This window comes from Cyprinodon tularosa, unplaced genomic scaffold (assembly GCF_016077235.1).
Source record: "Cyprinodon tularosa strain WSP-4 unplaced genomic scaffold, ASM1607723v1 ctg107, whole genome shotgun sequence".
Lineage (NCBI taxonomy): Eukaryota > Metazoa > Chordata > Actinopteri > Cyprinodontiformes > Cyprinodontidae > Cyprinodon > Cyprinodon tularosa.
In genome coordinates, this window is record NW_024037860.1 from 4,585,684 (window position 1) to 4,600,153 (window position 14,470).

Genomic DNA, 14,470 nt, shown 5'->3' on the forward strand with positions numbered 1-14,470 from the left:
GGACTCCATTGCTCTGTTCGAAAACCTAGGACGCGTGCTTAGAAGGCCAGATTCGAAGGACGATTACATCATAGCGCGGCGCCGAGGTCTGATCGGATTCCAAGAGTTCTCGTTATGCGGCCTTAAAATGCGTCCTTTTTGCCCGATTTGAAGGACGGGTCAGATGTATCCTTGGTTTACCCAGGATTCATTGCGAGACCAAGCAAGTCGTGATTTGCTCCGTGATGAGAGGAAAGGTTACTTGGCGTCGAACAGTGGTGAAATTGGAAGTTCAGTTTAATATAATACAAGTCTGTGAATAGTTCCGTCTGAAATGAATGAAAATTAGCCTGGGTGCCATTCCGAACTTAGTCCCGCCCACAAGGTTTGAGGTCGGGAAGTTCGGTCTGGCTCTGCTCCATAGTAGCGCGAGTATTATCGCCCACTGTCAGGCGATCCAATCAAATTGTCAGGGCGGGCTTTATACTATGATGGACAGATGATCAACAGTAACGTAATCAACCATGTGACCAAAGCGCGCTTGGGTGACAACAACAATGGCTGCCGCCGAAGAGTTGAGGTGAGTAGATTCTGCTATTAGGTCTGTTCTAGAAGATATCGACAGCAATTTAATTTTAAAAGAGGAATAGAGAAACGCGATCAAGGCTCATCTTCTTATTCTAGGCGTGAAACTGCACGCTTTGATTTTTGTTGACAACAACTATGCGTTGCTTAACATACGTCACGCACTCCGTTGCTCTTATTGGTTGTACGTCTGTCCAATTGAGTGCAGAGGCATTTTGTTTCCTGGTTCGTTCAAAACACGCCCCATAATCACAGCTCTATGGAGCGGCAGTTGCATGAATCCCATTTTCAACTCCACCCGCCCACCAGATTCATTGTGCTTTCAATGAAATGGACTGGAGACAAAGAGTGTCAATTATATGAATTAAGCAGCTGGACAAAACGAGGACTGAACTATGGAGAAATAATGAATATTCTCAGATTCCATTTGGATATGTTTTGCTTTTTACTAAAATATATATATATATATATATATATATATATATATATATATATATATAGTAAAATTTAATATGCAAGAAAAATCAAAAATACATGGAGAAGATATATTCAAAGGTCACTAGGTGGCAGCCTCTACTAGGTTTAGTGCAGTCATAAAACCTAAAGCAGTACCAGTAAAAGACTTGTTTAAGAAGTGTTTTTTGGAAACTAGACACACTTTTTCTGTGTTTTTGTTATTTTGGATTTTTTGCTTCTGTTGCCATCTTTTGGATATCAAATATGCAAGAAACTGCCTAAGCTTCTAAAAACCTCTCTAAACCTTCACTCAAACTGACCTTTTGACCTTTACATTTTCATTAATGTCTTCAAACCCAAAGCAACACAAAATGAAAACTTTTGCTGCACAAACCAGCACAAACGTAGCACAAATGTTTGACACCAATTTTGTCTAATTTGAAGAAAGTGGGGGGGCTAGTTGACCTTTGATGACCTCTAGAAACATCTCTTTATATCTTTAAAATGGTAGCTGCACAAACGAAAATTTTTGCTGCATAAACCAGCACAAACGTAGCACAAACGTTTGACACCAATTTTGTCTAATTTGAAGAAGGTGGGGGGGCTGGTTGACCTTTTGACCTTTACATTTTCAGTAATGTCTTCAAGGCCAAAGCAGCACAAACGACAATTTTTTGCTGCACAAAACAGCACAAACGGAGCTGAGTTAATTGACACCCATTGACCTTTGATGACCTGGTTGACCTTTGATGACCTCTAGAAATATTTCTTTATATCTTAGCGGCACAAACGAAAACTTTTGCTGCACAAACCAGCACAAACGTAGCACAAATGTTTGACACTAATTTTGTCTGAATTGAAGAAGGTGGGGGGGGGGCAACTTCACTCAGGTCATAAAAGGTGAAGGAACTGGATCTAGGGCCAACAATTTGATGATTTAAGTAACCGCTTGAGTTGACATTTTCTTTACTTGCCTAATGCAAGAAGCAGGCACTGATTTGTTAACGCTGTCAGGCTGTGTTGTGGTGTCATGCCCTGATTCATGCAGTTTGTAATCCATACTGAGACTGTTGAGGTGTGATAATAGACTAATGTAATGAAAGTTCAAACCACTCCCATCTGGTCAATATACACTGTCCATAAGAACAGGACAAATAGACAGAAGAACTTTTTTATTCCCGTTGCTATAACAATTCTTAGTTAGTCACTGTAGTATTTGACTTAATGTTTTCTATCTGTGTGTTGTGTGGATGTATTTGTGCTCCTGTTGCATGACAAATTGCAGGCCATAATAGAGACTCTTGAACCTTGAACCTGAACCTTTAGATAGTAAAGGCGTTTTTTTTTTTTTCAGGCCTAATCTGGTAATGCATCCTTCTCATAAGTCATATAGATTTTTATCTAAAAGTCATAATGGAGTCCTATTTTTCCTTTTGTCATCTGAACCAACTCACTGCTAGTTCCCAGAACTTTAAAACATGATAAGAAGCTAGAGTTCATCTGAACTTTATGGCCTGTTTTAACTGTTAAAATGCCATTAAAGTGACCGAAGCTGTGATTGTTCCCTATTTTTACAGTAAGAGCAAAGCTTTAGTTATGTAGACTGAATGAACGAGTGAACAAGCCTTGTTAATAGATCACTTTTAATATCCCAATTCTAGTAATTTAATTAATTCAAGGGAACTGTCGTTCCCATAACACACTCAATCACACATAATAGCATGAAACATAAATTATAATAATATTTATGAGCACAGTTAGAAAGCTATTTTCTTGCAATAAAAAAACACTTGTGTAACTTGATTATGCTGAAGCTCTTAAATAGAATAATAGAAACCAGTTTGGAATTAAGGCTTAAGTTGAAGCGGAAAAGCAAAATAATGCTTAACCCCTTCTGTTCAAACATTAGGCAATATTATGTGATATTAAAACTGATAATAAATATAGTTACCGTATTTTGATAAAGGATTAAATGGTATATCAATAAAATATTTATTGCTAAAAAAAAAACTCAGGAGAGTTATAGTTACCAAAAGGAGGAAGTCTTTTGTGTGTGCATTAAGCTGGCTTTCATTTTTATTTTATTTTTTCTCAATGGTTCTATATGGGTTAATGAGTTACAGCTAAGAACGACACAAACATTATAAATATGTTGCTTGGGATTTTCCCTTTGATAAGCTTGGTGGGTTATTATTTTTATAGCTCCTTGTTTTTATCATTAACTTCAGGAAGAAGTGTGTAAAGGACACAGAGGGTGATAATTGAGAAGAGAAAGGAGCATCTTTTGATGCAAAACTTAGATTTCTGACATGGTGAACTCTGTAAAATCCATGGATTCTAAAGAGTCATCAAACACTTCCGACTGTGACGATGAGAAATCCTTCATGATTGAGAAACCTCCCTCCACTCCTCCTCCAGCTTATGATGATCCAGAAACCGCTCAGTCTTGCCAGGAACTGCAGGTAAATTAAACAATTTCTTTTTTTGTTGTTGTTTGAGTCTAAAAATTGTTTCTATTTTAAAAACTGATGTGTTTTTTTTTATAAAGAAATAATTGTCATAAATGGTTCGAAATCACAAGCAAAAACATAAATAAAGAAAATAAAAAAGTTTAACTAATGATGTTTTAGTTGAACTGTTTAACTAGAACAATCGAAGGCAATCCTAAGCAAATGTGTTTTTAGTCTTGATTTAAAGGAACTCAGGCTTTTCGCACTTTTACAGTTTTCTGGAAGTTTGTTCCAGATAAGTGGAGCATAGGAACTAAATGCTGCTTCTCCATGTTCTCTGGAGGGTTGATACACTGATAGCAAGTCTGTGATGTATTTAGGTGCTAAGCCATTCAAAGATTTATAGACTAACATAAGTATTTTAAACTCTATTCTCTGAGATACAGGGAGCCATTGTAAGGACTTTAGAACTGGGGTGATGTGCTCTACTTTTTTAGTCTTAGTGAGGACACGGGCAGCAGCGTTCTGGATCAGCTGCAGCTGTCTGATCCACTTTTTAGGCAGACCTGTGAAAACACCGGTGCAGTAATCAATTCAACTAAAAATAAACGCATGGATTAGTTTTTCCAGATCATGCTGAGACATTAGTCCTTTAATCCTGGAAATGTTCTTCAGGTGATAGAAAGACGACCTTGTAATTGTCTTTAAATGTTTTTGGAGGTTCATGTCTGAATCCAGTACTACACCTACATTTCGGGCCTGATCAGTGGTTACTAGCTTTAGCGACTGAAGCTGTGTGCTAACTTTAGATCTCTCCTCTATTGGTCCGAAGATTATTACTTCAGTTTTGTTTTTATTCAGTTGAAGAAAATTATGGCACATCCATGCATTGATTTCTTCTAAGCATTTCCTCAGTGCTTGAACTGGTTCATAATCACCTGGTGACATGGTGATGTAAAGCTGTGTGTCGTCTGCATAGTTATGGTAGCTGATGTTGTTGTTTTTCATTAACTGAGCGAGAGGGAGCATGTAGATACTGAATAGGTGGTGACCCAGGATGGACCCTTGGGGAACCGCACATGTGGTTTTTGTCATCTCTGATATAAAGCTGCCTACTGATACAAAAAAGTCCCTGTTCTTTAAGTAGGATTTAAACCAGTTGAGAGCTGTACCAGAGAGGCCAACCCAGTTTTCCAGGTGTTCTAACAGAATGGAGTGATCGAAAGTATCAAATGCTGCACTGAGGTCCAATAGTACCAGCACTGTGGTTCTTCCGCAGTCTGTATTTATACGGATGTCATTAAACACCTTGATAAGGGCGGTCTCTGTACTGTGGTGAGCACGGAAACCTGACTGGAAAACGTCAAAGCGGCTGGTCATATCTAAGAAAGTGTTAAATTGTTGAAACACAGCTTTCTCAATAATCTCACTGATAAAGTGGATGTTTGAGATGGGCCTGTAGTTCTGGAGTTGTAGTTTGTCTAAGCTGTTCTTTTTCAGCTGTGGTTTGATACCTGTGGTTTGGACCTGACATTTCCCGCAATGCACCTTGAAAAAAAAAAAATCTGAGCAAGTAGTACAAGCAGATATATCCTAGAATGCTTTACGAGGTGAGCTCTCCTCGCCTTGTCACAGCGGCCCGCAGTCGCCTATGGCTGACGCTAACAGACGCCTACTGCTGACGCTACAGCGTTGACAAATAAAAAAAAGATTGCGCCAGCACCGTGCGGATAGACAGAGTTCCAATGAACAATGCGGAGCAAAAAGCAGTGATCATCTGTCCGAACGGTCAGTTCACTGAGTTCACTATAAAGTCCACTATATAGGCCCCGCTCTATATAGTGGCTGAAGGATTTAGGGGTTAGGGCGGACGTTCGGACACAGCCTAAGGCTTCAGCTGTGCTGTGACCATCCAATCACAGAGTCGATGGTGCATCAGATGTTTGTAAAGTGACCTTCTCAGGAGTGACAGCTGTGACAGCCAATCACACAAGAAAGGACGGACAGCCAATCAGGAGCTTGTGGGCAGTCTAAACGCAAGAAAGAGGGCTTCCTCTTAAGCTATGGATATACAGATGCTGGTAATAAAATTAGAATATCATGAAAAAGTAGATTGATTTCAGTAATTCCATTTAAAAAGTGAAACTTGTATATTATATTCATACATTACATACAAACTCATATATTTCAGATGTTTATTTTGTTTAATTTTGATGATTACAAATGACAACAAATGAAAATCTCAAATTCATCATATCAGAAAATTAGAATATTGTGAAAAGGTTCAAAATTGATGGCCCCTGGTGCCACACTCTAATCAGCTAATTAACTCAAACCACCTGCAAAAGCCTTTAAATGGTCTTTCAGTCTAGTTCTATAGGCTACACAATCATGGGGAAGACTGCTGACTTGACAGTTGTCCAAAAGACGACCATCGACACCTTGCACAAGGAGGGCAAGACACAAAAGGTCATCGCTAAAGAGGCTGGCTGTTCACAGAGCTCAGTGTCCAAGCACATTAATAGAGAGGCGAAGGGAAGGAAAAGATGTGGTCGAAAAAAGTGTACAAGCAAGAGAGATAACCGCACCCTGGAGAGGATTGTGAAACAAAACCCCTTCAAAAATGTGGGGGAGATTCACAAAGAGTGGACTGCAGCTGGAGTGAGTGCTTCAAGAACCACCACACACAGACGTATGAAAGACATGGGTTTCTGCTGTCGCATTCCTTGTGTCAAGCCACTCTTGAACCACAGACAGCGTCAGAAGCGTCTTGCCTGGGCTAAAGAGAAACAGGACTGGACTGCTGGTGAGTGGTCCAAAGTCATGTTCTCTGATGAAAGTAAATTTTGCATTTCCTTTGGAAATCAAGGTCCCAGAGTCTGGAGGAAAAGAAGAGAGGCACTTCATCCACGTTGCTTGAAGTCCAGTGTAAAGTTTCCACAGTCAGTGATGGTTTGGGGTGCCATGTCATCTGCTGGTGTTGGTCCATTGTGTTTTCTGAGGTCCAGGGTCAACGCAGCCACATACCAGGAAGTTTTAGAGCACTTCATGCTTCCTGCAGCTGACCAACTTTTTGGAGATGCAGATTTCATTTTCCAACAGGACTTGGCACCTGCACACAGTGCCAAAGCTACCAGTACCTGGTTGAAGGACCATGGTATCCCTGTTCTTAATTGGCCAGCAAACTCTCCTGACCTTAACCCCATAGAAAATCTATGGGGTATTGTGAAGAAGAAGATGCAATACACCAGACCCAACAATTCAGAAGAGCTAAAAGCCACTATTAGAGCAACCTGGGCTATCATAACACCTGAGCAGTGCCACAGACTGATCGACTCCATGCCACGCCGCATTACTGCAGTAATACAGGCCAAAGGAGGCCCAACTAAATACTGAGTGCTGTACATGCTCATACTTTTCATGTTCATACTTTTCAGTTGGCCAACATTTCTATAAATCCTTTGTTTTTATTGGTCTTCAGTAATATTCTAATTTTCTGATATGATGAATTTGAGATTTTCATTTGTTGTCATTTGTAATCATCAAAATTAAACAAAATAAACATCTGAAATATATGAGTTTGTATGTAATGTATGAATATAATATACAAGTTTCACTTTTTAAATGGAATTACTGAAATCAATCTATTTTTTCATGATATTCTAATTTTATGACCAGCACCTGTAGGCTTGGTCCTAGTGCTCGATGAGTGTCTGTCTACTGTAACATAACATTCTTATTTGGAAAGTAAAAAGTGCAAGAGACCAAAACTGACTTTTGAAAAAAGCAGGGGACATGTCCCTTGTGCCCCCACAAAATACATCTGTAAATACAAAGATGTATTTTGCACACTAACAGCATTTAAAACTTACAAATGTACTAAGATACTTTATATTCGAACACTTAAGAAAATAACATATTCAGTCTAAAACAAAAATAATGTAAAAGCTGTAAAAACTGAGTTGGAGAATCCAAATGAAAAAAAAATTAAATGGGCAACACCATACTGAGTAGCAGGGAATATTCCTAACTTTGTTTAGCCTCCGCCTCCCATCCTCTGTGGTGCATACTTCAACTGAAATGTCTTTAATGAGTAATTCATTATTTACTCAAAACCTAAGTGCAATCACAACCAGATATTCTTATCCACTTATCCTCTTTCACTTTATCTCTTAAGTCATCATAAAATTCATCACATTTAAATCCCTGGACTGCCACCTTATTGTGGTGGAGGGGTTTGAGTGTCCCTATGATCTTAGGAGCTATGCTGTCTGGGGGCTTTATGCCCCCTAGAAGGGTCAACCAAGGCAGACAGGTCCTAGGTGAGGGGCCAGACAAAGAGCAGCCCAAAAGACCCCTTATGATGAATACAATAAATAGATCTAGTGTTCCCTCACCCAGGCGCGGGTCACCGGTGCCCCCACTCTGGAGCCAGGCCTGGAGGTGGGGCACGCTGGCGAGCGCCTAGTGGCTGGGCTTTTACCCATGGAGCCCGGTCGGGCACAGCCCGAAGAGGAAACATGGGTCCCCCTTCCAATGGGCTCACCACCTGTAGGAGGGGCCAAAGGGGTCGGGTGTATTGTTTGATGGGTAGTAGTTGAGGGCGGGGACCCTGGCGTTCTGACCCTCGGCTGAAGAAGCTTGCTCTTGGGACATGGAATGTCGTCTCTCTGGTGGGGAAGGAGCCTGAGTTAGTGCGCAAGGTTGAAAAGTTAAAACCAGAGATATTAGGACTTACCTCAACGCATGGCTCTGGCTCTGGAACCGGTCTCCTTGACGGGCTGGACATTCTTCCACTCTGGAGTTGCCCCTGGTGAGAGGCGCAGAGCAGGAATGCGCATTCTTGTTGCCCCTCATCTTGGTGCCTGTACGTTGGGGTTATGCGCCAAACAGCATTTCAGATTACCCACCCTTTTTGGAGTCTTTAGAGGGGGTACTCAACTCTCACATGGGCAATGACAGTGAGACCTGGCGAGGAGTGGTTGGAAGGAATGGCCCACCTGACCTGAACTCGAGCAGTGTTCTGTTGTTGGACTTCTGTGCTCGTCATGGATTGTCCATTACGAACACCATGTTCTAGCTAGTGTTAATTTCGTTAACGAAAACTAAACGAAAATATTTTCGTCAACGCACATTTTTCACCGAACGAAAACTAGACGAGACGAGACGAAAATCCCCACTAATAAACAATAACTGGGAGTAAATCAGAAATAATTTTCGTGGACTAATAAAGACGAGACGAAAATGCAGTTCGGTAAATAAAGACTGGACTAAAATCTATGGACATTTTAGTTCACGAACAAAGACGAGACGAAAATTATATATTATTATTTTATGTTTTTTTCAAATCCTGTCTCGTCTCCTCCTCCGCCTCCTCCTCGTCAGCTCCTACACACCCACTTTCAAACCTGGAGCGGGCGGCACAGAGTAGCCTACTCTGGGGCTCGGGAGAAAGAGGAGACGTGCTATATGGACACATTTTCGCTTTTAAGTGGAGAACAAACTAGTGATGGGCAAGTGAAGCCTCATGAAGCAATGAAGCTTTCCAACGCAAAGTGTTGAAAAAAGTTCATTACTCGATGCTTCATTCATCACTCACTAGTGACATCTGCTGGTGAAACTGTAACAGCCTTGTTACTCAGTTGGATCATACTTCCAAATATTAGGAAATGCAATATTGTCACAAAGTTTTCATCAAACTCATGTTTAGTAAGAGGAGAATCCTATTCAATTGTCATGTTTTAATGATTAAAATGATTTGTAGCCAATCTAATCCTTGACCATCAGTGGTGGTGTTAGGTTTTCTTTTATGACATGGACTTATTAGACAATGAAGATATGTGTTACTTTAATGTATTGAGAACTGAGTGACTGTTGCTGCAGACTCTGTGTACTTTGAGCTTGAAACTGGCTTCAGATAGCCCATCACTAGAACAAACCCAAATGCTTTATTTTAGTGGAAGGGAAGGAATATGGCCACATGATAGCTGGAAAAAACACAACAAACCTGAAGAGACACGTCGCAGTTCACCACAAAGACATTACGGTAAGTTAACAGAAAGATTGGTGGTGGTTGTTTATAATGTAACATTAAATCAACGGCTATAATGTCCCAATGATAAACTAACCAATGTTGGCTAACTTTCATAGCATTTAGTATCCAGGTTGGCTACGTTACGTTAGCTTGTTAGCACGTAGCGACGGTAGCCACTTGTTGATAGCACTGTATGAAAAGTTAAATTTATGCTAACTTAGATATGTTATACTGGCCGGGCAACTATACTTTCTGTTAAATTGCAAGTTTGATTAAAGCAGACAGACGCTTTAGGTAATCTAGGAGCTGCAAGTGAACTATAGTTAACACAAAACACCTCGGCAGCTACACATGTATGCTAAATGCTAAAAGGAACTGAAACTATTTATCAGGATAAGACAAAATAAAAATAATATGCCACACATTATTCAGAAAAACTTTACTTTACAAAATAGTCAATTGCTAGGGGAACCACTGCAGGGATGTCTTTATTTGGTGACATAAAATGCTGCTCTGTTTATCTGCATATTACTATTACAAGGACATTTGAATTGAATTGGCATCAATATTAATACAACCAAAATGCTTGCACACATAAAAATGTCTGCAATTTATTCCTGCATTAAATGATAGTTAGGTTGTTTGTATGAGTTTGAAATGGATTGTCAAATTTAGTTTTTACAGAGACTTAGTTTTTGTTAAGGAAAAAAAGAGACCTATATGTTACTTATACACTTGGAATTCCTGTTATGCTGTTTATCTATCCTGACATTGTATTAATTTCTGTTCCAGATTAAAGATACACCACCACCACCAACCACCTACCAACCTACTGTACCAGAAACAATGACAGGCCAGCTATAGCTGGCAGGAACGCACTTTTGTTCTATCAGTTGGAGTTTTTCTTTTTTTTTTTTTTTTTTTTTTTTAACAACATTGACCTCAAATCTATTTATTTTATTATTCTATGTGAACTAGCTTTAAACATCCAGCACTTGTGTAAAGTTCATAAGACACTTTATTTTATTTATTTGTTTCTTTTGCCAGGTGTGTTTTATTTGTTTTAATGCAAGCATTTGTGTTTGTGTCTTTGAACCTAAACAATGTTCAAAATAAATATGCAAATATTGTCAGAACATCTTACATGTCTGCATGTGTTCCTTAAAATTGTGTTTTTTATCAAAAAGATGAGAGAAAATGTTGAAATAATTTTAGGAAATCTTAAACGTTATCTGCTGACAAAAAAGTAAAAGGTTAAAATTATGTCCGGACTAAAACTAGACTAAAATGTTGACAGTTTTTGTTGACTAAAACTAAACTGATAAAATTATGTTTCCTTGGACTAAAATAAAGACTAAAATGCTCTGACTTAAGTCGACTAAAAATAGACTAAATAAAAATGCGATGATGTCGACTAAATGTGATAAAAACTAACAAACGATGCTGACACTGGACTAAGACTAAAACTAAATTTAAAAATGGCTGCTAAAATTAACACTAGTTCTAGCATAAAGATGTCCATATGTGCTCTTGGCACCAGGACACCCTGGGCCGTAGTTCAACGATTGACTTTGTTGTGCTTTCATCTGACCTGCGGCCGCATGTCTTGGACACTCGGTTGAAGAGGGGCAGAGCTCTCCAACAAACACTACCTGGTGGTGAGTTGGCTCTGATGGTGGGGGAGGACGCTGGTCAGACCTGGTAGGCCCAAACGTATTGTGAGGGTTTGCTGGGAACATCTGGCAGAGTACCTTTTGAGCAGGTGCTTTAACTCTCATCTCCGGCAGAGCTTTGAACACGATGGGGGACATTGAGTCTTAGTGGACCATGTTCCTTGCCTCTATTGTTGAGGCGGCTAGTTGGAGCTGTGGCTGCAAGGTTGTCAGTGCATGTCGCGGCGGAAACCCTCGAACACGCTGGTGGACACCAGCAGTGAGGGAAGCTGTCAAGCCGAAGAAGGAGTCCTATCGAGCTTTATTGACCTGTGGGACTCCAGATGCAGCTGATAAGTACCGGCAGTCAAAGTGGCAGGTGGCTCGGCTGGTTGCTGAGGCAAAAACTTGGGTGTGGGACTCCGCCAAGGTTGCCCTCTGTCACCGATTCTGTTCATAGCTTTTATGGCCAGAATTTCTAGGTGCAGCCAAGGTGTTGAGGGTATCTGTGTTGGTGGCCTTAGGACTTCATCTCTGTTATTCGCAGATGATGTGGTCCTGTTGGCCTTATCATCATGATCTACAGGTGGGGGGCCGGGTGGTGAGGGTTACGGGGGCGAGAAATGCTAAAGTAGCGCAGTAGTTACTTTTACTAGTAAGTAGTTACTTTTATTGTGGACTAACTCAGTTAGTAACTCAGTTACTTTTTGGGAGAGGTAACTAGTTACTATAACTAATTACTTTTTTTTTAAGTAACGTGCCCAACACTGCCTATGTCACCGCATAATATGTTTTAGTTTCTTCTAAACTTATAACTGCATTTTTAGTTAGTTCGTGTATCTATGTGAGTGGGTCTATATATGGGAAACTGGTCAGGAGCCATCCTAGTGCTTGTCTTGGAAGAGAAAGTGTATCTTGGAGCAGTGATCCTCTCCAACCTGCAAAACAATTCAATGTTAGGACAAGTCCATCAGGTTACCCTCAGTTACCACAGCAGCTTTGAACCATAAGAATCTTGGGGTCCGGGTGTCCCCACACCCCCTGTAGGATAAGTCTTTACCTGTGTCATCAGCAGTATCACAAAGAGGCAGAAGGAAAGAGCGTCAAAATGTGCTCCTCCCTTCAAGAGGAATGTTAAATATTCATCTGCTCCGGGCACAGGAGTGTACTTGTTGATCCCCGTGAACTATATATATATTATTCATGGATCTGTATTAATCAACCTGTTTTTAATAAGTCGCTCATAATCTAGGGTGACCATATTTTCATTTGGGAAAACCAGGACACCTTGGAGCGGGGGGGATCTCTGTTCACATGCATAGAGATGTCTGTGGCATGCACTCACTTAACATACACCTACGTAATCCTACAATAACATGATATTTACAGTTGATTTATTAAAAAATGCTTTTCAGTAAAAGTCAACAGCAATAACTCCAATAACAAACGATAATTTCATTCAAAATAATGTCTCATGTAAACATCCCTAACTTAACAATAAAAGTTAACAATAACTCTCAACTCCCAATAACAGATGATACTCAGCCTCAGCAATGAACGAAATAATGTCTGTTCTGTAGGCTATTGGAAAGAATAAATTAACAAATGAGCTAATTAACAAAAAATACCTCTTGTGTAGCAAAAATTATTCAAAATGTACCAAAAACGAACAAACATATCAATAGACTATCTTTACTTTCGGAGTCCAGGTGGCTTTTCAGATCCCTTGCACCTCCATTGGACACCGAGACATATGTGCACAAGGCCTCCCATTTGTCTCGACCCGGTCTGAAAGCGGGGAAACTCTTTTGTAAATCGTCGGTAAACATACATTTGCGCGTTGGCATGTTGTTGCCGTACTGACAGCCACGCAATCTATATTCTGATTAAGAACAGGGCTGCCCGCACTGACGCGGCTCAGGGATTACGTCACACGCAGCGTCGTGCGCAGTGCCCTAGTGCCTGTAAATTTAATGGTCCAATTAAGGTAATTCAAAAAATCAGGACATTTCCTCTAAAAAAAACCCGGGACGCCCGGGACAGGACGTGAAGTACAGAAATGTCCCGGGAAATACGGACGTTTGGTCACCCTATCATAATCTTTCATTGTGAATAAGAAATCTGGTGGGTCCGTTCACTTATGTTTTTCATCTGGGTCTTGTCCAACGATCCCATGACCGTCCTTCACCCCATCACTGCCAATGGACATTTCTCATCTGAAGCAGTGGGCATCCAGTCACCCCCTTAATGTCTGCATCTCAGCTGCTGCACACCATCCGTCCTTCTGAAGTTTAGGTGTAAAATTTGTCTCTGTACCCCCTGTAGTGTAATCCCTCCTGTGATTCAAGAAAGAAAGTGTCCAATGTCTCTCCAAACAAAAATCCATTGTTCAATTTGAAACATATCTGTAGTGTAGTCAGAGCTATTCAAACAAAATTAACATGCATGCCATGTCCTTTTTTGTTTTTCTTTTTTTCCTAAAGCCCAAGATATTAAAACAAACACAAGAAGACCAACATACAGACACAAACAACGACAAACATGTGAGACAACAAAAAACCTGTGATTTGCCCCTATCCAAAATGTTGTAGTTCCATCATGTCATTCATTTAGTGCCTCTGTCAGAATGATAAGACTTGCTCTTAATCGGTGCGCAATTCCACCCCAACAAAAGTCCACAAGCTTCAAACCTCCATACTCATCTGTAACTCATAGGTCATATCAGAACCACATAGGAATTAAAACAAACTCAGAGCTCACCAGAATGGCCTTCAGCCAGGAGCAAAACATGTAGGTCACAAACTCACACATCTTCAATGATAATTATTCTAACATTACATAATGTGGCAGGTGTATTATAAAAAAGTGATTTACATAACTTTACTTACCTTTAATGTAGCTGCCGCCGCCAGTCCACTGGTCAAGCTGCCTGACTGACTAAGATGACGACCCATAAGCTTCACACATGCACAAGTGCCAGTAGTTGTTTTCTGTAAGCCTTTTAAAGTGACAGAAACACCATCCAGCAATTGCGTTTGAAGGATGTTCACATTTAGCAACCGGTCTGTCACTATCCGATCCGTCCTGGAAGCATGATCGGTCCTGCGCATGTACAGATGTACATCCGGGTTTCCATAAATAATGTAATGATGATACTAAAACTAATTATTTCTATCCTTTACTCACAAAATGATGCTAATACAGATCTTTAAAAAATATTTTATGACGTTTATACTTTTTACATTTTCTTCGTTAAACTGCTTCTCTGACGTCATCATGAGACATGCTCAGAGTAGTCCAGCAAAATATGATTA